General features: G+C 42.5%; 1 pseudogene; it reads left to right on the plus strand.

Annotated features, from left to right (window-relative positions):
• The first annotated feature begins 22,212 nt into the window (after positions 1–22,212).
• Positions 22,213–24,091, plus strand: LOC133928005 (uncharacterized; annotated as a pseudogene).
• Positions 24,092–25,034: the final 943 nt, after the last annotated feature.

A 25,034-nucleotide genomic window follows, 5' to 3' on the forward strand; every position in this document is an offset into this window, starting at 1 on the left:
GAAGACATTATGCACGGTGGAGAGAGACAGAGGCAAGTCCAGTTGATATACCACCTCTTCATGTCGAGCAACAATCTAGAATGGTCCCACGTATCGAGGCGCTAATTTGCCTCGGACTTGGAATCAGCGAACACCCTTGAGCGGTGAAACCTTGAAGTGCACATGATCTCCAATTGCGAACTTGAGGTCTCGGCGACGATGATCCACATAGCTCTTTTGCCGGGATCGAGCCATTAGAAGACTCTTGAGGATATTCATAACATGATCTTCCGCCTCCTTGACCAAATCCGGACCTAGGAAAGCCCGTTCGCTGGATTCAGACTAATTCAACGGCATTCGGCACCTGCGGCCATATAGAGCTTCAAACGGCAACATCTCCATACTCGCTTGGAAGCTATTGTTGTATGAGAACTCCACGAAGGGCAAGCATATGTCCCACCTCTTCCCATAAGTGAGAACACAAGCTCGAAGCATGTCTTCCAAAATCTGATTTACCCTCTCGGTTTGGCCGTCGGTTTAAGGATGGTATGCCGTTCTATGAAAGAGCTCAGTTTGCATAGACTCTTGAAATCTCCTCCAGAAGTGAGAAGTGAATTGTGTGCCTCGATCAGAATTGATCTTCTTTGGAACCCCATGTAGGCACACAATCCGGGTGAGATACAACTCCGCATACTGTTTTGCATTGTATTGGGTCTTCACAGGAAGAAAATGTGCTGACTTTGTGAGTCGGTCCACAATGACCCATATGGAGTCGTACCCATTCGAGGTCCTCGACAAGTCAGTAATGAAATCCATTCCAATTTCCTCCCACTTCCAGGAAGGAATGGGCAAAGGCTGAAGTGTACCGGTTGGATTGAGGCGCTCGGCCTTCACTCTTCGGCAGACATCACACTCAGCTACATAACGAGCGATCTCTCACTTCATGCGAGTCCACCAAAACCATGGCTTGAGGTCTTGATACATTTTTGTGCTCCCTGGATGAATGGATAGCATGGAGTCATGAGCCTCATCAAGAATCTTCTTCCACAGTGCTTCGACCCTTGGAACCACTAGTCAGTTCCCAAACCACAGAACGCCCTGATCATCTTTAGAAAAGCATACGACCTTGCTGATCTCCATCTTCTCCTGGATTCGAGCCATACCCTTATCATCCTTTTGAGCTACTTTGGTATCCTCCAGGAGAGTGGATTTGATCTCCAAATTGCCAAGGAAGCCATCCGGAACCATTTTGAGCCCAAGCCGATGAAAATCATCACAAAGTGTGGCATTCCCGGGCTCGACTCTAAGGCAGTGACAAGGAGCCTTCTGGCTTAGTGCATCGGCGACCACATTCGCTTTGCCTGGATGATACTGAACCTCTAGTTCATAATCTTTGATCAACTCAAGCCATCTTCGCTGCCTCATGTTCAGATCGGCTTGAGTGAAAATGTACTTCAAACTCTTGTGATCCGTATAGATACAGCACAAGTTCCCCATTAGATAATAACGCCAGATCTTCAGAGCATGCACGAATGTAGCCAGCTCTAAGTCATGTGTTAGATAATTCTCCTCGTGGCACTTCAACTGTCGTGAGGCATAAGCGACAACCTTGCCTTCTTGCATAAAGACACATCCGAGGCCCACGCGAGAAGCGTCACAATAGACATCGAAACCCTGGCTCATATCTAGCTGAGTGAGACCTAGAGCGATCGTGAGCAACTTCTTCAAAGTCTGGAAAGCGAACTTACACTCACTTGACCACTCTAACTTGTTGCCTTGCTTCAGTAACTTAGGCATTGGCTTGGCAACCTTGGAGAAATTCTCGATGAACCGGCGGTAATAGCACGCAAGTTCGAGAAAACTCCGGATGTCCGTGAAATTCTTGGGTTGTACCCATTTAAGCACATCTTGCACCTTGCTTGCGTCAACTGCAACACCGTAATATGATAGAATATACCTAGAAAGGCTACCTCCCTGAGCCAGAACTCACACTTGCTGAACTTAGCATAAAGCTGATGATCTCTGAGTCAGCCAAGAACAATACGGAGGTGCTCTGCATGCTCTGCATCAGTCTTGGAGTATATGAGAATGTCGTCGATGAAAACCATGACAAACTTATCCAATTCCTCCATGAACACCGTGTTCATCAGATACATGAAGAATGCCGACGCATTCGTCAACCCGAAGGACGTGACAGTGAATTCATATAGCCCGTAGCGGGTCAAGAAAGCCGTCTTTGGAATATCCTCCAGCCGGACCTTAATCTGATGATAGCCCAGTCTCAAGTAGATCTTTGAGAAGACTCGGGCTCCGGTTAGTTGATCAAACAGAATATTAATCCTAGGGAGAGGATATTTGTTCTTGATAGTGACCTCATTCAACGGACGGTAATCGATACACATCCTCAGAGTGTCATCCTTCTTCTTCACAAAGAGTGCCGAGCATCCCCAAGGTGAGGAGCTTGGGCGAATGAACCCCTTCTCTAGTAACTCCTTCAACTGCTTCTTCAGTTCGCCAATTCATTTAGCGGCATCCTATAAGACCTTTTTGATATTGGGGCCACTTCGGCGGGCATGAGATCAATAGAGAACTCCACTGCTCGGTTGGGTGGCATTCCTGGCAATTCATCCGGAAAGACATTCGGGAATTCCCACACCATAGGAATACTTAATAGTTCTATGGTGAGGACAGCCTTCAAAGCAAAGAGACAAGACTCAACACCCTCAAGCTTCAATTGAATACGGGTGCCGGATGGACCATTTAGAATAACTGTCCACTGAGCACAATCTAAGATCGCCTTATTCTTGGTGAGCCAATTCATCCCCAATATGATGTCTATCCCCTTCAAGTCCATCACTAACAAATTCACACCAAAAGACACCCCATTGATGATTACCGAGGCTTTGGGCACGCATTGTTTAATAAGGAGCTTGGCTCCAGGTGCATCTATAAGATAGGGCGTAGGGGTGGTGTTGACTATCAACCCATGACGCCGAGTATAACTTGCCACTATGAAGCAGTGAGAAGCTCTAGAATCGAAAAGAACAACTACTGGAGCTATGACAGAATGTGAATGCACAAGCAACGTACCCATCAAGACGGTGTCACTCTCATGAACGTCCTCAGTGGTGGTGTGGCGTGCTTGGCCACGCTTGGGGACTTGGGTTGCCTGAGAGAACTGAGGTGCAGACTAAGCCGGTGGTGGCCTTGGAGTGGTCACCACGGCTCCCGGCTTCAGATATGCGCAATCCCAGGCATAGTGGCCGACACAGCCGCAGTTGTAGCACGGGCCGCTAGGGCCACCGGTCAAGCTCACAAGAGAACCAGCAGGTTTTGCCGTCTACCCTTGCGGAGTGGAGAAAGCTGGACGCCGCACAATCCACATCGGACGTGGAGCAGCTGACGCCGACACGTGAGATGGTGGAGGCTGACTCTCCGTACGGGCGCATTAAGAGCTCCCGCCCATGGAAGGCGATGAACCCCTTTTTCGCTTCTTCTCCTCCTGATGGTTCTTGAGCTTGAACTCCACCGTGAGAGATGTGCTCACCAACTTGTTGAAGTTAGCAAACTCATGCGCCGATAGCCAATCTTGCATTTTGGTGTTGAGGCTGTTGACAAAGCGGTATTGCTTCCGCTCATCGGTGTCGACCTCATCCTGAGCATACTGCGCAAGGTGGTTGATCACCTGCACGTACTCCATGACGGTTCTACCTCCTTACTTGAGGTCCATGAACTCTCGCCTCTTGATCTCAATGAGGCCTTTAGGAATGTAAAAGTCACGGAATGCTTGGCGGAACTCCGCCCAAGACACCCGATGATTGGCAGGGTGCATGGACAAATAGTTGGATCACCACGCGCCCGCCAGGCCTTGAAGCTAATGGACGGTGAAGAGTGCCTTCTCGTGGTCCTCGCATTTAAGGAGAGCAAGCTTATGCTCGATCGCCCGGAGCCAGTGGTCGGCGTCCAGAGAATCCTCAGCCCGCGTGAAGGTAGGCGGCTGAGTTCGCAAGAAATCCAAGAAATCATCTCAGCGCCTGGCTCCACCTCCTCCATGAGGAGCCATATTGTGCACGAGAGCCTTGAGGAGTGCTGTCTGAGCTTGCCGGTTTTGCTCAATTTGCATTAGGACATCCGCCATGCTCGGCGGTGGAGGTGGCGGAGGGTTGTTCTCATTAGAACCCTCGGGAAGATCTCCCAAACTGCCACGGGTTCTCATCCTATTGTGGTGATGAGAAGAAGAGATGTGACAGGTTAAATTCTGACATAGGTGAGAGATCAAACTCCAACTAATGCTACCTTGCTATGTCGGACCTCGCTTATTTGGATCCGTATACTATAAACTGATGAAAATGCATGTTCAAAGGCATGATGTAAAATTAGCAATGAAACATGAAGGCATGCTTGCATCTAGACTGCACGTATCTTTCTCAAATGCATCTCACCCCAACACAAACGTTATTGTTAGGGGCATAATATAGCAGGTTCATACATATTGATCATGCAAATGCACGAAGGAAATTTTAGTGAATTGCTTAGTGAAGTTAACTACTTACTAAACAACTTTCTAATTTTGTTTAGGCTACTTCATTAAGCCAAGCTATGATACCACACTGTGGGGAACCATCCAAACAGTATTCTAATTAATCACTAAGTCGATCACTGACATGATCATGACTTCAGCGATTAAACATAATAACGCTCCGGTAGTCTCGGCACGTGTCTTGTGCCCAAGGATCGGAACACATGCCTTTCAACATGTACATCACAATATAGTTTAATAAAGAGCGAGTAATAAACATTTGTATTACAAGTATTAAGCATGCAACTGATTTCAATAATTTACAACAAAAGCGAGCTAGGAGGAGACAAAACCCCTCAACTCCTATCCACAAAAGAACTATGCAGCGAAAAGTTAAACTTATGAACAACAAAAGAGAACAGCGCCACATGCCCTTAGGCACCGTTTCAACACGCCACCTTCAGAGTAGGATGCACTACTCTTACCCGCCACCAAGATCGGTAGGCACGAAGAAGCCAAAAACAGCCTCTTCCCTAGCAGCAGGAGTACCTGAAAGCACAGGCATGAGTACGAAGGTATTCACAAGACTTAAACCATATAGAGCACAGGATTATGCATTGATCATTAGCAAGGATGAGCCACAGGTTAGGTAAAACATATGCACTAGGCATCCTTAACATATGTGTGAGTGACTGAAACTTAATAAATACAAATGAAAACTACCCTGCAACTAACAACTGAAGAAATGTAACTGTAACCAGCATGTGTATCAATAAGTAACAAGAACCAACATCACCATCTCCCACATACCGAACCACAAATCATACTCAAAACTCTACGACATATGTAGATGGATAGAAGCATGTTCATGACCGATGCAGACGGACAGAGCGCGGCAGTTCAAACTGTTTATACACCCTGCAGGGGGATACTCCTAGACCCATATGACACGAGGACCATTCGGCTTGTGCCACCGGCCAAAGTGCACACAAGGGGGTACTCATGACAACCTTTCCGAACCAGCCCCAACCGTTTGGATCATGTATTGCTCGGCGCGGCGATACTAGAACTACTCCCAGAGTAAACTAGTACTGCTACAAGCTCGCCTACTCACACCGTCGATGTCCACGCCCAAAAAACCACAGCTGCGAAGGAATTCGGCTCGCCTTACCATTAGATTAGTTTGTGGTGAGTAAGGTAAGTGCTAAAGCCAACAACACCGACGATCAGTGCTTAACCAGCGCAAAGCAGTCTACGGTGTCCGGTTTCCTCTACCGACCTACCCAAGGGAACTCCACACCCAGGCAAGACAAAACACCTCCTAGCACCGCCCACACCTCGTCTCATACTCAGCATTCATACAACCATCTCAACCTCAACAAGTGTATGTAATCATAAGAAGGTCCTATGCTCGTGAACAACGGGATGTGTCGTCGTTTGACTTCTACCGAATGACCTTGAATCCTCCACTTGAGCTCGAATTTTGGGAGAAAAGAGAGAGTGAGCTTGAGTGGGAGAGTGAGAGGGGAGCTGCTACTGCTGCAGCTCGGGTGGGGACGTGGGGAGTGAGAGGAGGAGAGAGAGAGGACAGGTAGGGTGCTGCCTACTTGAGAGAGGGAGTGGGTGAGGTGTCGGGCCCACGTGTTAGATAAAGGAGTCCATTTTGACTGCGAATTCAACTCTTTTCTCTCTCGAATTTCCTTCTCTCATCCAAGTGACCTTTAATGAAGTGCATTAGTGTTCCGAATTACCATTACGCAAAATTAAGCATAATGCTTAAGAAGCATGATTTTGCTTAAATGCGTGATTAAGAATTTGGGACGTGACAACTAACCACTCATAGAAACCAAACTTAGTTTTAAATGCAGTTTTCTATTCATCTCTAATTTTCATTTGAATCTGGTGTCCGCTTCGCAAGTAAATTTTTGTGAAAATTATAGAACCACTCAATTCATCAAGCATGTCATCTAACCTAGGGATAGGGTGACGATATCTGATAGTAATATTATTGATGGTTCCACAATCAACACACATACGCCAACTACCGTCTTTCTTAGGAACCAAAAGAACAGGAAAATCACAAGGACTAAGGCTTTCTCGTACATACCCGGGATATATTGATCTTGGACTTGTCACTGAATTTCCTTAGTATTTTCCGAGTTGGTCCTATATGTAGCATGGTTTGGCAAAGTTGCTCCTAGAATCAAATTAATTTGATACTCAATCCCTCGAATAGATGGTAATACCAGGGGTATCTCAGCTGGAAATACATCCACAAACTCCTGCAAAAGGTTAGCAGCAGCAGGAGGCAAGAGCTAGATATATTCTAGAGTGAAACTAAGGTCTCTTTGCATATTAAAGCATAGCAAGGTAGCTCATTATCGCAAATATCAGCAAAGTCAGATTTAGTGGCAAACATAACACACCCTTCCAATTTAATTCCATCAGACTTATAAGTTGTTGCTTTTTCTGTTTTGGGTGGGAAAACCTTTTCCGCTACTTACTGATTTTCAGATTCATTCTCAAGATTTTTTCTCTTATTTTCAGCTATCTCTTGTTCAAATTTCACAATTTCAGTATAGGTTACAGGTAGAAAATTTATTTTCTTTTCTTTATGCATAAGAGTGTACTTATTACTTCTACCATAATGTGTTGCATCAGTATCAAACTCCCATGGTCGTCCTAGCAAAAGTGAGCATGCTTGCATGGGAACTACATCGAAATCAGCACAATCATTGTATGAACTAATAGAAAAATGCACCCTAGCTGTTTGCATTACCTTCATCTTACCATTGTTGTTGAACCATTGAATATGATAATGGTGGGGATGATTTCTTGTCAGCAAGGTAAGCTTCTTGATCATATCTACATTTACTAAGTTATTGCAGCTTCCTCCATCAATAATAACTCGAACACGATAATCCTTGACTATGAGGAACATCTGAAACAAATTGTGACGTTGTAGGTGTTCTGTTTGCTCCATTTGAGTGCTTAACACTCGCTGCACAATGAGGGTCTGACAATCCTCTGTGGCAATAGCATTGAACACTTCCTCATAGTCGATATCCGTCTCATGTCCATCCTCATCACTTGCATGGTTAGCTGTAAGAGCATATTCATCCTCAACATCACTAGCACTTACATATCCACCATCTTCTGTTACAATGTACGCTTGCTAACTTGGGCAATCCTTCATAACGTGGCCCATTCTCTTGCATCGGTGGCATACAATCCCGATTGATCTACCTGTAGTGCAACCAAAGAAGAGCTTTTGGCTGGACCCTGCACACTTATAGATTTACTTACCTCAGGAGCGTGTGACGATGTTGAAGGTACTGATGAACGTGCCCTACTCGAGAAAGGGGCAATAGACCATGTAGCTAAACGTGGGGCTATTTTGACTTGTCCCAGTGTTGATTTTGAAGTAGTCATGCTTCTAAAATTGCTCCTTGGCCTCTGTTGTCATCCCTGCAATACTTTTTCTGCCAAACACACAAGTTGGAACAATCTAGGAACACATCGTATTCTTTGTAATCTACTATATCCTGAATTTCACACCTTAACCCACCATAAAACTATGCCATTGTAGCCTCTTCATCCTCAATAATACCATAACACAATATACTAATTTGTAGTTCCTGATAATATTCTTCTATAGATCTATCACCATGGTTTAAGTTCTATAATTTCTTACACAAATCATGTTTAAAAGAGGGTGGAACAAATCTGTTATGCATAGCAACTTTTAAAGAATTTCATGTAGTAGGTGTTAACCCATCGATGCAAACTATATTCCACCAGATGATTGCAAAATCTATAAATTCACTAGTGACTTGCCTAACTCTATGCACTAAATGAGCATTAAACCTCTGTTCAACCGTCATCTCCCTATCTAAATACTTTTCAGCATCATAAGTACCCGCAAAAGATGGTATAGTAAACTTAACCTTAGCAAATGGATCATCATTAACACGTGGGTTATGTTGCTGAAAATTATTACCTCTCATACCTTAACGATTGAAGTTCAATCGATTTCATTGTCATACATCAAAGGCGTCTTGTTCTTGCCTCAAAATTTCATCATCTGTAACGGACTCCTCTTGCTCATGGTCTGTGCCATGAGGATCCACATGCCCATAGTTTGGTGGCTAATTAACCACTCGATCAACGCGTGTATTGAGCATGACAATACTATCATTAAGTCATTGCAATGTAGTGTTTGTCTTTGCAAGCTTCTTATCGATGTCGTCAATAATAGCTTGTCAATGATCATCGAACAACATTGTGAGTTCTTCCCTCAAAACACACCTTTTCACATTCAATGTTTCACCTGCTATGGTTAGTAGCAGACAGAAAATAACAAAAGATATTATCCCTATCAACTACTAGGTGGTGGAAAGTGAAGTGGAGTCACACACTCTCAAGCATCTTACCACACTCTTGCAAGTGTTCTTACCAAACATAGCAGTTGGCACAACCGGTGACTGGTTCGTGATACCTTATCGGGTGTGAGTGAGGTAGTTGCAAGGGGAGAAACCGTTCTGATCGAGAAAAGGTGTAGCTTAGATAGGCAATATTTAGTAGCATGGAATAACAATAGTTGAAATCAGATTAGCAAAGCTGAATAAAAGTCCATAGTACTCGTCACAAATGCTGGCCCGAACATGTTCTTAGAACTAGCTCAAGCAAGTCGAAAACTATAATACACACAAGCACAATGGAATAAAATGCGCAATGCAAACATGATATTTTTTCTTTTTAATTCTCGCTCCTTATTTTGCACTCTTTGCTTCTTGTTTTCTTTACTTTTCTTATTTTTGGCACTCTTTGCTTCTTGCTTTCTTTACTTCTTTTTGCGAATGTGACGCAGATCAAAACTCTTCTACTGCTTTTTTTAAGACCAGTGAGGTACGTGGGTTAGAAACATTTTCTAGAGAGCAGGGGTATAATGGTAATAAAAACATTCTCTCTCTCTGAACTTTGGCAATCTCTGTTTTGGCTATGGTGGTCGGATCCGAGAAGGTGGGCGACTCCGACTAGGTGATCGGATCTGAGAAGGTTGGTGACTCCGACTAGGTGATTGGATACAAGAAGGTGGGCGAATTTGACTAGGTGGTCGCGGCGACTAGGTGGTCGGACCTGAGTGGGTGGTTGGATTACCTGGTCGGACCCCAAGTGGGTGGTCAGAGTGACTGGTCGGGACCCCAAGTGGGTGGTCGGAGTGACTGGTTAGGACCCCAAGTGGGTGGTTAGAGTGACTGGTCAGGACCTCGAGTGGGTGGTCAGATCCGAGTGGTTGGTCGAAGTGACTAGTCAGAACCAGAGCAAGGACACAAACTCAGCTATAGCAGACTAGAGCAAGACGAGTAACTCGATGACTAAATTAGCAAAGACTCGACGCTAGAAACTAGAACAAGACGACTCGGCCAACAACAAAGACACCAACGATGGACTCAAACTCAACAACGCGAAAACTGAAAATAAATTTGCGAAGGGCACAAAGTGGTTTGGACAGTGGAAAACTAAGATCTACAACTTTTTTTTGTGGGGCAATTTTCTGGACTCAAGGTAATGGAACTCAATGAAACAAAAGGGACAATTGAGATTACCTAACGGGCAACCGAGGTTTGATACCATTTGATCCGTATTTGCCCGATCTTCCGAAGGTAATATGATAAGTCGATTGGTGGAGTTTCGACATTGATGATCCAGGGCTCCAAACAGAACAGATCAAGAACCTTTGCAACCACTACACCACTACTCCGTGGTTATCAACCGTGCCAAGAAGCGGTTGACCTCACCAAGAAGTCTTTTTCTGCAAGCAAATCGAGAACACAAGAAAGAACAGTTCGATGCAATCTGAATATTGCTAATTGCAGATGAAGTACTCAAGTTGGGGTTCAACAAACCTATAAATGGTGAAACTGTCTAAAACAGAATAATCTAAGCTAAACCCGAGCCTAAACTATGACGGCTACTGTGTATATGTAGGGGGACGTGAGCATGTCGACCTAGGGTTGTGCAGCCGTGGAAAGAGGCGTGCACAACCTAGACTTTGACCCTGACATAATTATAAGACCCAACAGGGTCCAAAATGGTGATACAGCATCTTATTTCTTTGACTTTGACTAAACTATAAGGAATATTTGGTCGAGCATAGACCCATTGGAAAGGAATCATCATAAGCTTTCTAGAATGTCCAAGATCACCTAAAACGGACTTCGTATGTGAAAGTTATGCCTGTTTTATTGATGTGTTGTTGTGAGACTCGACCACGACCACAACCACGACTAGAGCTCAGCCTCGAGTCTGGGTAGACTTGACCTTCAAGGGATGATATCTGGGTAAGGTTGTGGTGCTTCTCTCACGTTCCTAAGCAATAAAATATCACAAGAATTTAGTAGTAATCCATCCAAGGAAGCATTAACAACGAGAAATGAGTTCACCTAGTAGTCTAATTATCGTGTATGTGCTCTTGTAATTGAGCCTTGTATGATTTGAGGAATATTAATAGTATTGATCGTATCTGAAGGAGCCATGGGCTCATCACAGCTAGAGCAAAAATTTCATGAATATTTTATACTAGTGATATTGAATTGAGATTATCACATTTGACATATGTTAGACAGAAATACAATGAATCTGTTGCTGAATATATAGAAGGTTTAGAAATACAAATAACCGACATTTTAATTTGGTGTTATTTGATAAAGATGTTGTTGAGCTAGCTATAAGGTTAGAATGGCAAGAATTCTTGGATGTTAATCAAGTTTTACAAAGAACTCTGGCTCAAGAAAGCCATGTTAAGGACTCTAGAGATTTTAGAGAGTTTAATTAGAAGAATAAGGTTATTCAATATGGTGTTAATCTAATAGAATATGATTCTCAGTCATCGGATGATAAGAGCATAGACATATGTGTAGCCAAGTGGGCATAGTTTTCTAAGTCTAAACCATTCGTTTGCTCTGCTTTAAAGTCATTTCCACAAAATAATCAGCAAGAAGAAACAAAATATACTTTCGATGTTACCAAATGTGATAGAATATTTGAGCTTTTATTGCAAGAGAAGTAGATTAAGTTGCCTCATCATCATGTTATTCCATCACCCGAAGAATTAAAGAAGTGTGCATATTGTAAATGACATAATTCTTATTCTCATGCTACTAATGATAGAAATATTTTTTTGTCAATATGTTCAATCAGCTATTAATGAAGGACGATTGAAATTTGCTGAAAATCCAAAAATGCAGCTAGATCACAATCCTTTTCCTATCAATGTGATTGATTTTGAAAACAAGAAAGAGTTTGATCGTTGGAATCATTGATGGGGGAGTTTTCATGCAGCAGCATCATATCCACCCTTTGTGCCACCAATGTTCATGCCATGGGGCCTACTCCTACTGGTTTTTCTCCTTGCCGAAAATGGGGTTGGTGTGGTCTATGGATGCCACCACCTCTAATGCCTTTTGGACCATTCCATTCGGGTTGGATAGCTCCGAGAAAGCCGGTGTTTGATAGATTGTCATGGCCTAAGTCAGACTGGTTTGAGCCAAGAAATTGGTCTAATGATGGGAAACAGAATAAAGTGGTGAAGAAATGTTATTGTATTAAAAAGGATGGTAATTGGAGTAAAAATTCAGATCTGAATTCAAATGAAAAGGAGCTGGTTTTTGGAGAGAAGGAGGAAGTGTTGCCGACAGTTGTTGCTAGGATCGGCAAAGATGAAATTCTGGTGGGTGGTTTGGATATGAACACAACCACATCTACAATAGCAATGAACAGTGCCACACCTACGGTAGCATCTGTGAGCAGTAGTATGTTTGTAGTAGTAGTGATAAAAACAACAACAACAACCGAACTACAGCTTTGTTCGGATGTTGGGAGGATTAATGGGAACGTGTCCTTGCTGCCTAGAACAAAGCCACAGCCCCTGTGGTGTCCTAGATTCATAAAAGAGAAGATTGCAGTGGCTACTACGTATGCAAGAACATAGAGATGCTAAAGCTGAGAGGGTAAGAGATGAAATATTTAATGAAGTGAAGCCTATGGTGACTGTCGGGAAAGAGTGGAGGATAAAGTCAATTCAAGTACCCATTGATGATTAGGATGATATGCTAGATTTTGAGGGTTCTGTAGTGATCAAAGATGGTACTCCACCTCTTGAAGATATGGATATAAATATGGTGTTTAACTTGCCTTCAAAGTTTTGGGTTGTCGATGAGGGAATTGCACAATTATGTCTTGGTACTAAGGAGGCAATTTTTGAGAAGCCTGATGAATCAAGCCGAAACTTGAAACCATTGTATGTTAAGGGGCATACTAATGGAAGGTCGATATCTAGGACGTTGGCATATGGTGGAGCTACCGTAAACTTGATGTTGTACTCAGTTTTTGAGAAGCTGGGGTAAGAGGACAATGAGCTTGTGAAGACTAATTTGATGCTTAATGGCTTCATGGGTGATCCTACAAAAGCCAAGGGTGTTATTTCTATGGAGCTTACTATTGGGAGCACGACATTGCCTACAACTTTATTAGTCATCGGCATACAAGGTAATTACAACATTTTATTGGGGCGTGATTGGATATATGCAAATTGTTGTGTTCTTTCTACCTTGCACCAAATTTTGATACAATGAATCGACGATGATATAGAAGTTGTTCAAGCGAACACATCGGCTATGTTGCTTTGGTCAATGCTTCAGTTGATTGGCAACACGGTAATTTCCAGTGTTTATCAGGTTTAGATCTTTCTAGTTATGATTATCTTAGTGTTACTAAGGATGGTTTTTATACTTGTGTCTTTACAGCTGGCTTCTGCAGCTCGACTTAATAATATGATGTTATAAATGAGTAAAGAAAATAGTTTAGAGTGCTTGCAAAAGCATATAGAACAATATCAGTCAAATAAGAACAATATTTTTGAAGCTATTCAAGATTTTGATGATATAGAAAAATTAGGACAAGGTTTCTGGTCGGCTGACCCATTAGATGAGGTTGATATAGGTGGTGGGACTATTCCTAGGCTGACGTTTGTAAACAGAAATATGTCAACTGAATATAAGAGTAAAGTAACTAGATTGCTTAGGGAATATGGTGATTGCTTTGCTTGGGAATACCATGAGATGCTGGGACCTAGCCGAGAGATAGTAGAGCATCGGTTGCCCATTAAATCAGGTTTTAGGCCTCATAAACAACCACAAAGAAGATTTAATCCTAATATGTATAATCAGATCAAACAAGAAATGTGCGACATGTAATCCCATGCCTATAACTGACATGTTAATTAATGATGCTTCAAGACATAAAGTAATTAGCTTCTTAGATGTTAATGTTGGTTATAATCAGGTTTTTATAGCCAAAGAGGATATGTCTAAAACGGCCTTTATATTTCCTGGGTTTGTTGGTTTATTTGAGTGGGTTGTTATGACATTTGGTTTAAAGAATGCTGGCATTATGTATCAAATAGCTATGAATTTAATCTTCCATGATTTACTTGGTGTAATAGTAGAGATATATATTGATGATATAGTTGTTAAATCAGATGATATAAATAACCATTTAGCTTTTGAGAGGATGTGTCGGTATGGTTTAAAAATGAATCCACTTAAATGTGTTTTTGGTGTGTCAGCTAGCAAGTTCTTAGGATTTATATTACATGAGAATGATATTGAGATAGATCCTAACAAAATAGAAGCCATTAAGAAGGTAGAGGTGTCGCAATATAAATGGTATATGATGGGAGTATGCACGATCTTCCGAAGGTAATATGATTAGTCGATTAGTAGAGTTTTGACATTGATGATCCAAAGGCTCCAACCAGAAAAGATTGAGAACCCTCGCAACCACTACACCACTACTCCGTGGTTATCAATCATGCTAAGACGCGGTTGACCTTGCCAAGAAGGCTTTTCCTACAAGAGAATTGAGCACAAGAAAGAACAGGTAGATGCAATCTGAATATTACTAATTACCAATGAAGTACTTAAGTTGGGGTTCCACAAATCGATATACGACGAAACTATCCAAAATAGAATATCTAAGCAAAACCCGAGTCTAAACTATGACGGCTACTATATATATACATAGGAGGGACATGAGGAGGTTGACCTAGGGTTGTAGAGCCATGGACAGAGACGTACAAAACCTGGACTCTGACCCTGACATGCTTACAAGACCTGACAAGGTACACAACGGTGATGCAACACATTATGTTAATGACTTCGATTAATCTATAAGGAATCTAAGGGTGAGAGCAGATCCATTGAAAATGTCTCATCATAAGCTTTCCAAGAAGTCTAAGAATGCCTCAATTAGACTCAGTATGCAAAAGTTATGCCTATTTTTATTGACGTGTTGTCCTAGAACACGACCAAGACCACAACTAGAGTTTAGCCTTGAGTCCGAGTAGACTTGGATTTTGACTAGGACTCTGATTAGGACTCAACTTGTAGTCCAAGGAGACTTGGCCTTCGAGTCATGACTTCAAGGTGAACTTGTGATGCTTCTCCCATATTCCTAAGCAACAAAACATCACAAGAATTTAGTAGCAACCCATCCAAGAAAGTATGAACAACAAGGAATGAGTTCACCTGATGGTTAAATTGTCGCGCACGTGCTCTTATAATTTGTCCATGTATCTCTTGAGGATTAGTGTTGCACGTATCCGAAGGAGTGATGTTCTCATCATCCTCCCCTTCTTGAATTGGAGTCGTCCTCGACTTGAGTTTATCTTCTTCTTCTAAGTACGACATCAAATCTGAAATGTTAAACGTGATACTAACCCCAAAATCTATAGGTAGATACAATTTGTACGTATTATCATTTATTTTCTCAAGTATCTTAAAGGACCACCAGCTCTAGGCATCAACTTTGATTTTCTTAATTTTGGATACCTATCCTTTCTCAAATATAACCAAACTAAATCACCCGATTGAAATTTTATTTCTTTCCTAACTTTACTTCCAGTAATCCTATACCTTTCAGTCATATGCTATATATTCTTTTTAGTTATTTCATGCAACTTAAGGATAAATTCAGCATGTTTCTTAGCATCAAAATTAAGTCTTTCAGCAGTAGGCAAAGGTAGTAAATCAATAGGAGCACGAGGATTAAATCCATACACTACCTGAAACGGACTTACCTTGGTGGTAGAATGTACCAACCTGTTGTAAGCAATTTCAACATGCGGTAAACACTATTCCATATCTTCAAATTTTTCTTTAAAACAGCCCGCAGCATGGTCGATAATGTGCGGGCGATTGACGACCTTTGTTTGTCGATCAGTCTGGGGATGACATATAGTAGAAAATAGCAGCTTTGTACCCAATTTGTTCCAAAGTGATCTAAAAAATGGCTCAAAAATTTTGCGTCATGATCTAAGACGATAGTATTAGGCTCTCTATGTAGTCGAACAATTTCCCTAAAAAATAAATCAGGTATGTTTGTAGCATCGTCGCTCTTGTGACAAGGTATGAAATGCGCTATTTTGGAAAATCGATCCACAACTACAAATATGCTATCCCTCCCCCTCTTTGTCCTAGACATCATAAAACAAAATCCATAGAAATATCCTCCCAAGATACACTAGGAATAGGAAGAGGCATGTAAAGATCATGCAGATTTAAGCGAGATCTAGCTTTATTGAAAGTAGTACAACGTGACACGTAGCGCTCAACATCTCATCTTATCTTTAGCCAAGAGAAATGGGTGGCCAGCACATCTTCAGTCTTCTTTGCTCTAAAATGTGCCATCAATCCTCCTCCCAGCACCTCCTACAACAACAAATGACGAACGGAGCCAGCTAAAATGTATAGCTTGTTAGCACGATAGAGAAAACCATCACATATTTATTCAATGCTTTCCCTCCTTTACAATGGTCAAGCACTTCTTCTCTCCTATTTAAAACGATTGTTAATTTCCTATCTCGTGCGTGATCTGCCCCCACTCCTCTATTCGCCCGCAGTCCAACGCCCCTTCCACATCTCCCTTCGCCCTCGCGCATCCTCCCTCATCTCCCTTTGCCCTCGCGTGATATCCGTGTTCCTACTGATCCCTATCCCGCTCATCCTCATCCCTTCCCAACGCTCCAGCTCTCCTCCCTCCCTCCCTCACTCTGGCCTCCGCTCCTCTCCTCCGACGCCCGCACTGAGAGGGAACCCCATCGCCTCTCGCAGTGCCAGATCTTGCGCCAAGGCTCGCAACCTGCTCTCCCGTGCCCCCCAATCACGCTGTACATACCACGACACCACCGCCACCTTCATCACGTATCGCCACCGAGCCACCGTGTGCGCCGCCAAATTGGTCGACTGTGGCCTCCTTCGTCGATCAACACATTGCCGCCATGTGTGCCGCCAAACCCATCAACCGCGGACCCCTTTGTCGTGCGCTGCCTCACCACCGATCGGAGTGCGCACCATCTGGTCATCAATCCTGCAGCCGCGCCATGGAGCCACCGTGCGCGCTGCGCCACTGATTGGGTGGACCATAGGCCCCTTTGTCACGCGCCGCCTCGCTGCAGATCGGGTCCTGCATGGCACCCATCTCCTCGGATGAGCGCAACGTACCCTCCGCCTCCGCCACATCGGATCACCTACCTCGTCCGGGCTTCGTGTTCATCTCGTCACCAAGCCCCCTTCCTACGCCGTACTCGTCCTCCTCAAGTTTGGAACCGCTTTTCCCCAAATTGCAATTTTTGAATTTACTGACTGAATCTGTTTCCCAGCGCGGGGGGGGGGGGGGGGCGCAGCAAATTGTGTAGCTCGTAAACCCTACGTCGTGGCTCAAACCGTGAATTTCCCTCTCCTCTTCGCATATTACTCAATCCCCAATCCATTCTTATTTTCCTGTCATATATTTGACATATGGCACTGCTATTTACCACTTTGTTATCAGTTGAATTAGATGCATATGTATGTCTGATATCGCGCAGCAAGCAAAAGTTATCAAGAAGTGCTTATTATTTCGTTTTGTAGCAGATGGGATGGTTTTGGTCGATTGTTGTTGCCATTGTTGTTCTTATGTGCAGTTTCTGACCGATCTGATTGTTTACCATGCTATGTAGTGGTGCCAACTTTTTAGCAATGTCCTGTGTAATGCATGCAAATCCGATGGATTTTTATTCATCCTTCTCTGGTTATGAACTATGATAGAACCACCAAAAGAGATAAGTCCATATGGGCTTCAAGCTCAATTTGTTTGGCTGTGACAAACACTGACTGAATCGGCTTGATCTTGTGTTGTACACTTCTTCTGTTATGTACTTATGTCCTTCAGTTAACAGTACCTATTTTGACTCCTTATTTTGCCGATACATACTACTGATTAATATTGCTGATACAATGTTGTTCATATTTTCCTTCCCCTTGTTTGTTACAGTTATCAACAGCAAAAGATCCTTCTGTGGGTTAAAGTCCACCTGCTGCAATGTTAACCAAGTAGTTGTTTGATGGCTTCATATCTGACACACAATCAAAGATATGCCCTAAGCTCTTGACTACTTGAAAGGGACGAGGTACCAGGCTGCAACTCAAATGAGAGATACTTGAAGCTCCTTGACTATTTCAATTTTTCTGTTAGTGGCAAGATCTCCTTTGTTTAAATTACTTAACTGGTACGATAATCCTTCTCTTTCATTTTTCTGCTAGAGTTGTTTTTCTCTTGAATTTAATATCTAAACTGAATTTAATATCTTCCGACGGCGGATCTGGATTGGCGGCACCGATGTATCTTCGAGTGGCTCAAGAATGAGCAACGAAGACCGGTCAATGCAGCAAAGGGAGCCCACGAGCCTAGTTCTCCACCATCGTTCCTCCACCCCAGTTCTCCACTGTGAGAACCCAACCAAACAGTATTCAAACTAATCATCAGGCAGATCATTAACATAATCACAACCTCGACGATTAATCAAAATACGCTCTGGTAGTCCTGGCACGTGTTTTGTACCCAAGATCGGAACACATGCCTTTACAACATGTACATCACAACAAAGCTTAAGAAGAGCGAGTAATTAACATTATATTACAAGTTCTTAAGCATGCAACAAGTTATCACAATTTACAGCAAAAGAGAGCTAGGAGGAGACTAAAACCTGCTCAACTCCTAGCCAACAAAGAACTAAGCAGAGGAAGACTAAAAGCTATACAACAAAAGGATATGGAGCCTCGTGCCCTTAGGCTCTATACTAGAACAGCGAGTTCGAAGTAGAGTGTGCTACTCCTGCCCGCCACCCTGATCAACAGGCATAAAGTAGCCAAACACCGCCCCTCCTCGCCGACCTGTGAACCTGTATCAACTTAAGGGCAGCACCCTGAGTACGAAGGTACTCGCAAGTCTTACACAATATGGGTATATAATATCCCGACTCCAAGGATTATGCATTGAGCTGTTAGCAAGAGTAGGCCACAAAGTTAAGTAAAATATATGCGGTAAGCAACCTAGACATATGTGTGAGCAACTAACTTAACCAACACATATGAAATTACCCTACAACTACCAAATGATTATATGAAACTGAAACCACATTAGTATCAATGTATAACAAGTGTCATCTCAACCACCTTCCACATATCCGAACCACAAACCACATATCCGAACCATACAACCGAACCAACCACGAGAACTCTACAATCGGGTGCAAATGAAACAATAGCATGCTCATGATCGAGAGAGCGGCAGTTCAAACTGTTTATACACCCTGCAGGGGATACTCCTGGACCCACACGACTCGGGGACCATACGACTTGTGCCACCCACTGAAGTGCACATAAGGGGTACCCATGTCAACCTTTTCCAACCAGCCCCAACCGTGTGCGGCATGCATCACTCGACACAGTGATACTAGAATTACTACCGGAGCAAACTAGTACCGCTTACAAGCCCGCCTGCTCACACCATCGATGTCCAGCCACAGCTGCAAAGGTATTTGGCTCGCCTTACCATTAGATCGTATATGGTGAGTAAGGTAAGTGCTAAAACCAACTACCCCAACAATCAGCCTTAAACGATGTAAGCGGCCTACGATGTCCGGTTTTTCCTCTACCAACCTACCTAGGGGAACTCCACATCCGGGCAGGACAAAACACCATCCTAGCACCGCCCACATCTCGTCTCATACTCACCACTCGACCAACCAACACCAACAACCCAACACGGTAACCATTGTGAATGTAATTTAACCTATAGCTCGCGAATGATGGGACGTTCCATCGCTCAACTTCTACCGAGGACCTATGCATTGCTAAGCATCTCGCATCACTTTTAAGTTAGACCTTAGCATGATTAAACCCAGGCTACAAGGATATGGATCAACAATACATCAAGGTAGAGACAATGCAATTCAACATAGGATCTACCCATCAAAACCCAACATTGACTTCCTACACATACGAACCTATACATAAGCATAATTTATCAATATTTAGACTTCATTCAATACGACAAAGGTGCAATATGATAGATGCTTGCCTTGCTGTTCAGGTGGCTGCTCAAAATTTCCCTCGCTCTCCTGGATCACCGGCTCGACGTTCTCTAAAAAGAAAAACGCGTGCAATGCCATGAGTATGGATGAAATGCAACAATGCATGCCATAAGATGCACAAAACATGTTAAAGTGCAAACATGCAAGCTAGAATAAAATTGGGATTTAAACCAATTTGAAAGGTTGCCGAAAGTGCAGAACCTCCGGACATATGCGGACTATCTGCAAAATTATGCGGAACATCCGGACATTGCGCAACTCAGGGATTCTTCGGACTATCCGGAGATTTCTCTGGACCTTTCGCATTTTTGTGGACCTTCCGGACATTTTTCCGGACACTCTGGATATTGATAGGAAATGTGTTTTCACCGATTCGTTGATCGATTCAACTTGAACACTAGACACACTCTACCTAAATATGGTCGGTTTAGATTCAATTAATTACGAAATATTAAAGATTGAAACCATTTCAATGACTCATTAAACCTCAACGCGTATTTAATTAACCAACAGAATTCAAACACTCATCTCAAGGCTCATAGTATTTTTAATGTGTAGAGCATATTAATACAAGGCTAACAAAAGTGGTTTCATAATTTTAGGACATGACAACAACTAACCATGACCTAAAACGCTGAAACACATTTAATTAACTCACTAATACTAAAAAATATTTTCTAGAGTTCCAACATTTTTAACACGTAGTTCACACTCATACGAAGCTAATGCAACTAGTCTCACGTCGTTTGGAGTTTGGATGAATTAATTATGAATTTTACAAGTCTCAACACGCCTGATGAATAGTAATTGCGGACCCTCCGCACTTTTATGCGGAACCTCCGCACTTTTGTGGACTATCCGCACTTTTTTGCCGAGGTTTCGGACTGCGAAACCTTCGAACAATTTTCTGGAGGTTCCGAACTTTCCAGAACTGCTCCAATTTGAGGGGAAACTTTACCAAATCGATTTATGATCTTTTTCACTCCAAAGAGGGATATGTTTGGGAGAGTTTAGAGAGTCTAGAATTCACTCATCAACCTAGCAACTCGATTCCTAGCTCAAATCTCATCTAAATCCGGTCTAAAACCTCAAAAACTCATGAACTTTGCTAAAACTCAAAATTGATCAACCAAACCACAAATTCTTGCCATGGGGAGCCTAAGAGACTTACTCAAGATACTTGTGGAGCTAGGTGACGGTCGGGAAGTGGAGGAAATGGTGGGAAATCGAAGAACTTTAGTGTTTCTTGTGCTTCAACCATGAATACTAAAAGATATCAAATTCGGTTCGAATCTTTCGAGAAAACGAAAATGAATTGGATGGATTAGTAGTTTATGAGCTCTAGAATGCAATGGTACCATATGCATATCTTCAATCCTTCTCTAGAGCTCAGATTTGAGAAGGAATCGAGAGAGGGCTTGAGAGAGAGAGGGAGAGGGAGAGCTCCATTTGCTGCATGTGGTGAGAGAGCACGTGAGAGTGAGAGGAGCAGGTGGGAGAGAGAGAGGGCAGGTGGGGGTTGCTTACTTGAGTGGTTAGAGGGTGGGGTCATATGTGGGGTCCACAGGTAAGAAAAAAGATCTATTTTTACTGCGAATTCAATCATTTTCTCTCTCAGATTTCTTTCTCTCATCCAAATGGTTTCAACGAATTATATTAGTATTCCAAATTATAATTACGTAAAATTAAATATAATACTTAAAAATATAATTATACTTAATTGCGTGATTAAAAATTTAGTACGTGATATCCACCACCGCACCCAGCACCCAGCACCCAGCCCCGTCGCGCTGCCACCCAGCTGCCCCAAGATCTCAGCCTGGTTCACCATCAATGCGCTGCAGCCGTCACAAGGATCATCGGTCCCGCTTCCTTCCCGTCCCAAGATTTACGTGACACACGGTGATTTGTGCTCGGCGTGCTGTTCAGCGGCCATGAAAACGCATTCAGCGAGGACATACTCGCTGACAACTTGCCCTATTTTTCTTGGGTCAAATCTTTGGATATTTTGGTTGTTTTGTGGTGCTTCCGGTAAATTTAGTGTGGAGATGCAATTTCTGCGCTTAGTCTTGCACTTTCTGTGTGATTAGACTGTAGAGCTTCTCTTTTCTTCGCTTAATCTTGTGTCTATCCATTTGCTGTCAACTTCCTTCGAAAGGATGTATCTTTGAGTAACATATTAGAAGGTAGTGCGCAAGAAAGCTCTGGTTGTTGCCTTGACTTTTGCTCTTTGTAACCACTAGCGCTTTCGCATTGGTGCATTTACCATAGAAAGAATGCAGAGCAAATCGTGCAGACATGGGATAAGCAGTTCCACAGCTCTGGAAAGGACCAAAAGATCTGTTTTCTTTATCTTGCTAATGACATCTCACAGAACAGCAAGCACAATGGTACAGAGTTTGTAGAAGAATTTTGGAAGGTTCTCCCTGGGGCGCTTAAAAATGTAATTGAGAATGGTGATGATCGTGGGAAGAAGGTGGCATCTAGGCTGGTGAGTTTCATATATCGATGCTATGAGTTGGCAAACTCTGTTAGCTACAGCCTGACAGGATAAATTGGTGATGAAGCCGTTTGTCAATTGTTGTTGCATACTGAAGATACACATGTACCCTGTTAGTGTAATCGTGTAACTGCAATACTTATTTAGCAACGTACCGATGTGAGTTCTAGGTCCACATATGGCAAGAAAGGAGAGTTTTCGGTTCATGTGCTGGGGGCATCAAGGATGTGATGCTCGGGACTGCTCCCCCGATGTTTTAGATATGATCAAAAAGCGCTCTCACAGTTCAGCCATAAAGATTGTTAAAAGAGATTCACGTTCTATAAAACTTGTAAGATTTTCTACTCGTTCTGCTAGACTCTTCTTTCACCTGCTATGAAATTCTTTCAAATTTAATCATCGTCTTTGATCAGCGACTTGGCGTTGGAGGAACTGCAGAAAGGATTGTATGTGCATTGCACACTGTTCTCAGTGAAAAAGCAGATGAAGAAGCTGACCTGGAAAAATGCAAGACTTCTACGCGTCATGTTGGAAAGAAGCTGACCTGGATGTTGACAGCGCCTGTAGCGAAGGTAGTATTTGTTGCTGATCTGAGTTGAGTTCTGCATCTTTGCTATCTTTGTAGGCATCCTTAAAATGTTTTCTTTGTGCAGCCGAAGATCTTCCTCGCCAGGTTCTTTGCACAGAACTAAAGGATGAAGAGTCTAGCATGAAAAAAATGCATCGAAATGCTGAAAGTAGTTGAAGCAAATAGAGCAGCTGTTGTTTCTGAATTGAAGGAGGCATTGCAAGAACAGGTCAGAACAACTGTTGATCAGTAAATAGCTATGCATTTTAGTTTTTTTTGAATTGGTATTTGCTTGTCATCACTAAGCTTTACTTGCATTTTGGCTTAGGAGCTATGGAATCTTGTTTATGTTATGCAGGAATCTGAACTGGAGAAAGTCCGCACTCAATTACAAGTAATGTTAACCAAGCATCCCAAAGCATGGAAATGTTGTTACAGGCTTACAGTGTTTTGTGAGATGTAAACATTTGTCATTATTATGTTTTTAATTTCCAACTGATAGCTGGCTGAAGCAATGGTACACGAAGACTCCAACATGCAACAGAGACTCAAGAATGAGCCAACCATTCCGCTGCCCAAGCCAGCATCATCAGTGGAGCTAGGAAAACCACTTTCCAATGGGCAAGTAAAGGAGCAGCAGAAGACAGCTACTGCTATCCTTGTAGACATGATTGCAGCATCATCGAACTCTCAGCAGGTACTGCAGTCTGCACTTTCCAACTTTGCTGTTGAGGAAGCAAAGAATTCATCTGAAACACGCACAGATAAGAGGCAAAAAATTGGCCAATCCTCGCAGGGCCCTAGCGTTGCGAATGCTGCTACTTTTGTTCCCATGCCAGAAGTGGTTGCCACAACAGCTCAGCAGCAGCCCCAGGCAATCTTCGTGCAGTAAACTCCTATGCGGAGCCAAGCTCCTGCACGTCAGCCCCAATACAATATCTACCAGGCCCTCCCCAGCAGTTTGTCCAGCAACCTGGAGGTTTAATGATGGACATGCCCTACAATATGAACACCATGACTCCGCCGCCACCTCAAAAAAGAATTCTGTAATGAAGGTGCATTCTGTATTTAATATTGTAACTGTGTAGTGTTGATCCTTATTCAAGTAATTTAGTTTTTTTTTTACTCATGCATTTATCAAATACATAGGATTGCTTATTATAAGAGCATTGAAGATAGAGGCTTTTTTCGTTGTACTACCGGTCTTTGTAAAGTGGGAGAAACAGAGTCAAAGAACACCAGTGGAAATGTTCCTAGCTAAGGTCAGACAATCATACTTGTCCTAACATACTTAATAACCAAATTGGCTAAGAAGTTTTGATTGCATTGATCTACCAGCTTGTTCGGCTTGGAATTTGAATGTTATTTTGCAAGTGCTTCATCCAATTAACTATTTTATCTCGTGAAATTTTTTTACCCCCATTGCAACGCACGGGTATATAGCTATCTTATATATATTCGTAAGTTATTGGTGAGTCAAACTGTCATTTTGCATTACTTAAACTCATTAAATTATATTACCTTGTAAAAAGTTTTAAATCAGCAGCATATATATTCCTTAATGATCTCTAAACAAAAAATCTTATGATCAAGTTGAGGTAACATGGTATACCGTCTAGAAAGCGCATCTGCAATTACATTGTCCTTATCATTCTTATGCTTTATGACATATGGAAAAGACTTAATAAATTCTACCCATTTAGCATATTGTCTATTTAATTTAGCTTGACTCCTAATATATTTCAGCGATTCATGATCAGAATGTATCACAAATTCTTTCGGCCATAGGTAATATTGCCAAGTTTCTAGCACACGAACTAAAGCATACAATTCTTTATCATTGGTAGAATAATTCAAACTTGACCACTTAATTTCTCGCTGAAATAAGCAACACGTTTACCTTCTTGAATTATCATCTCTCTAATTCCGATCCCACTAGCATCACATTCTAGCTCAAAAGTCTTACCAAAACCCAGAGTTGGAGTAATGGAGC

Source organism: Phragmites australis, chromosome 9 (assembly GCF_958298935.1).
Source record: "Phragmites australis chromosome 9, lpPhrAust1.1, whole genome shotgun sequence".
Taxonomy (NCBI): domain Eukaryota; kingdom Viridiplantae; phylum Streptophyta; class Magnoliopsida; order Poales; family Poaceae; genus Phragmites; species Phragmites australis.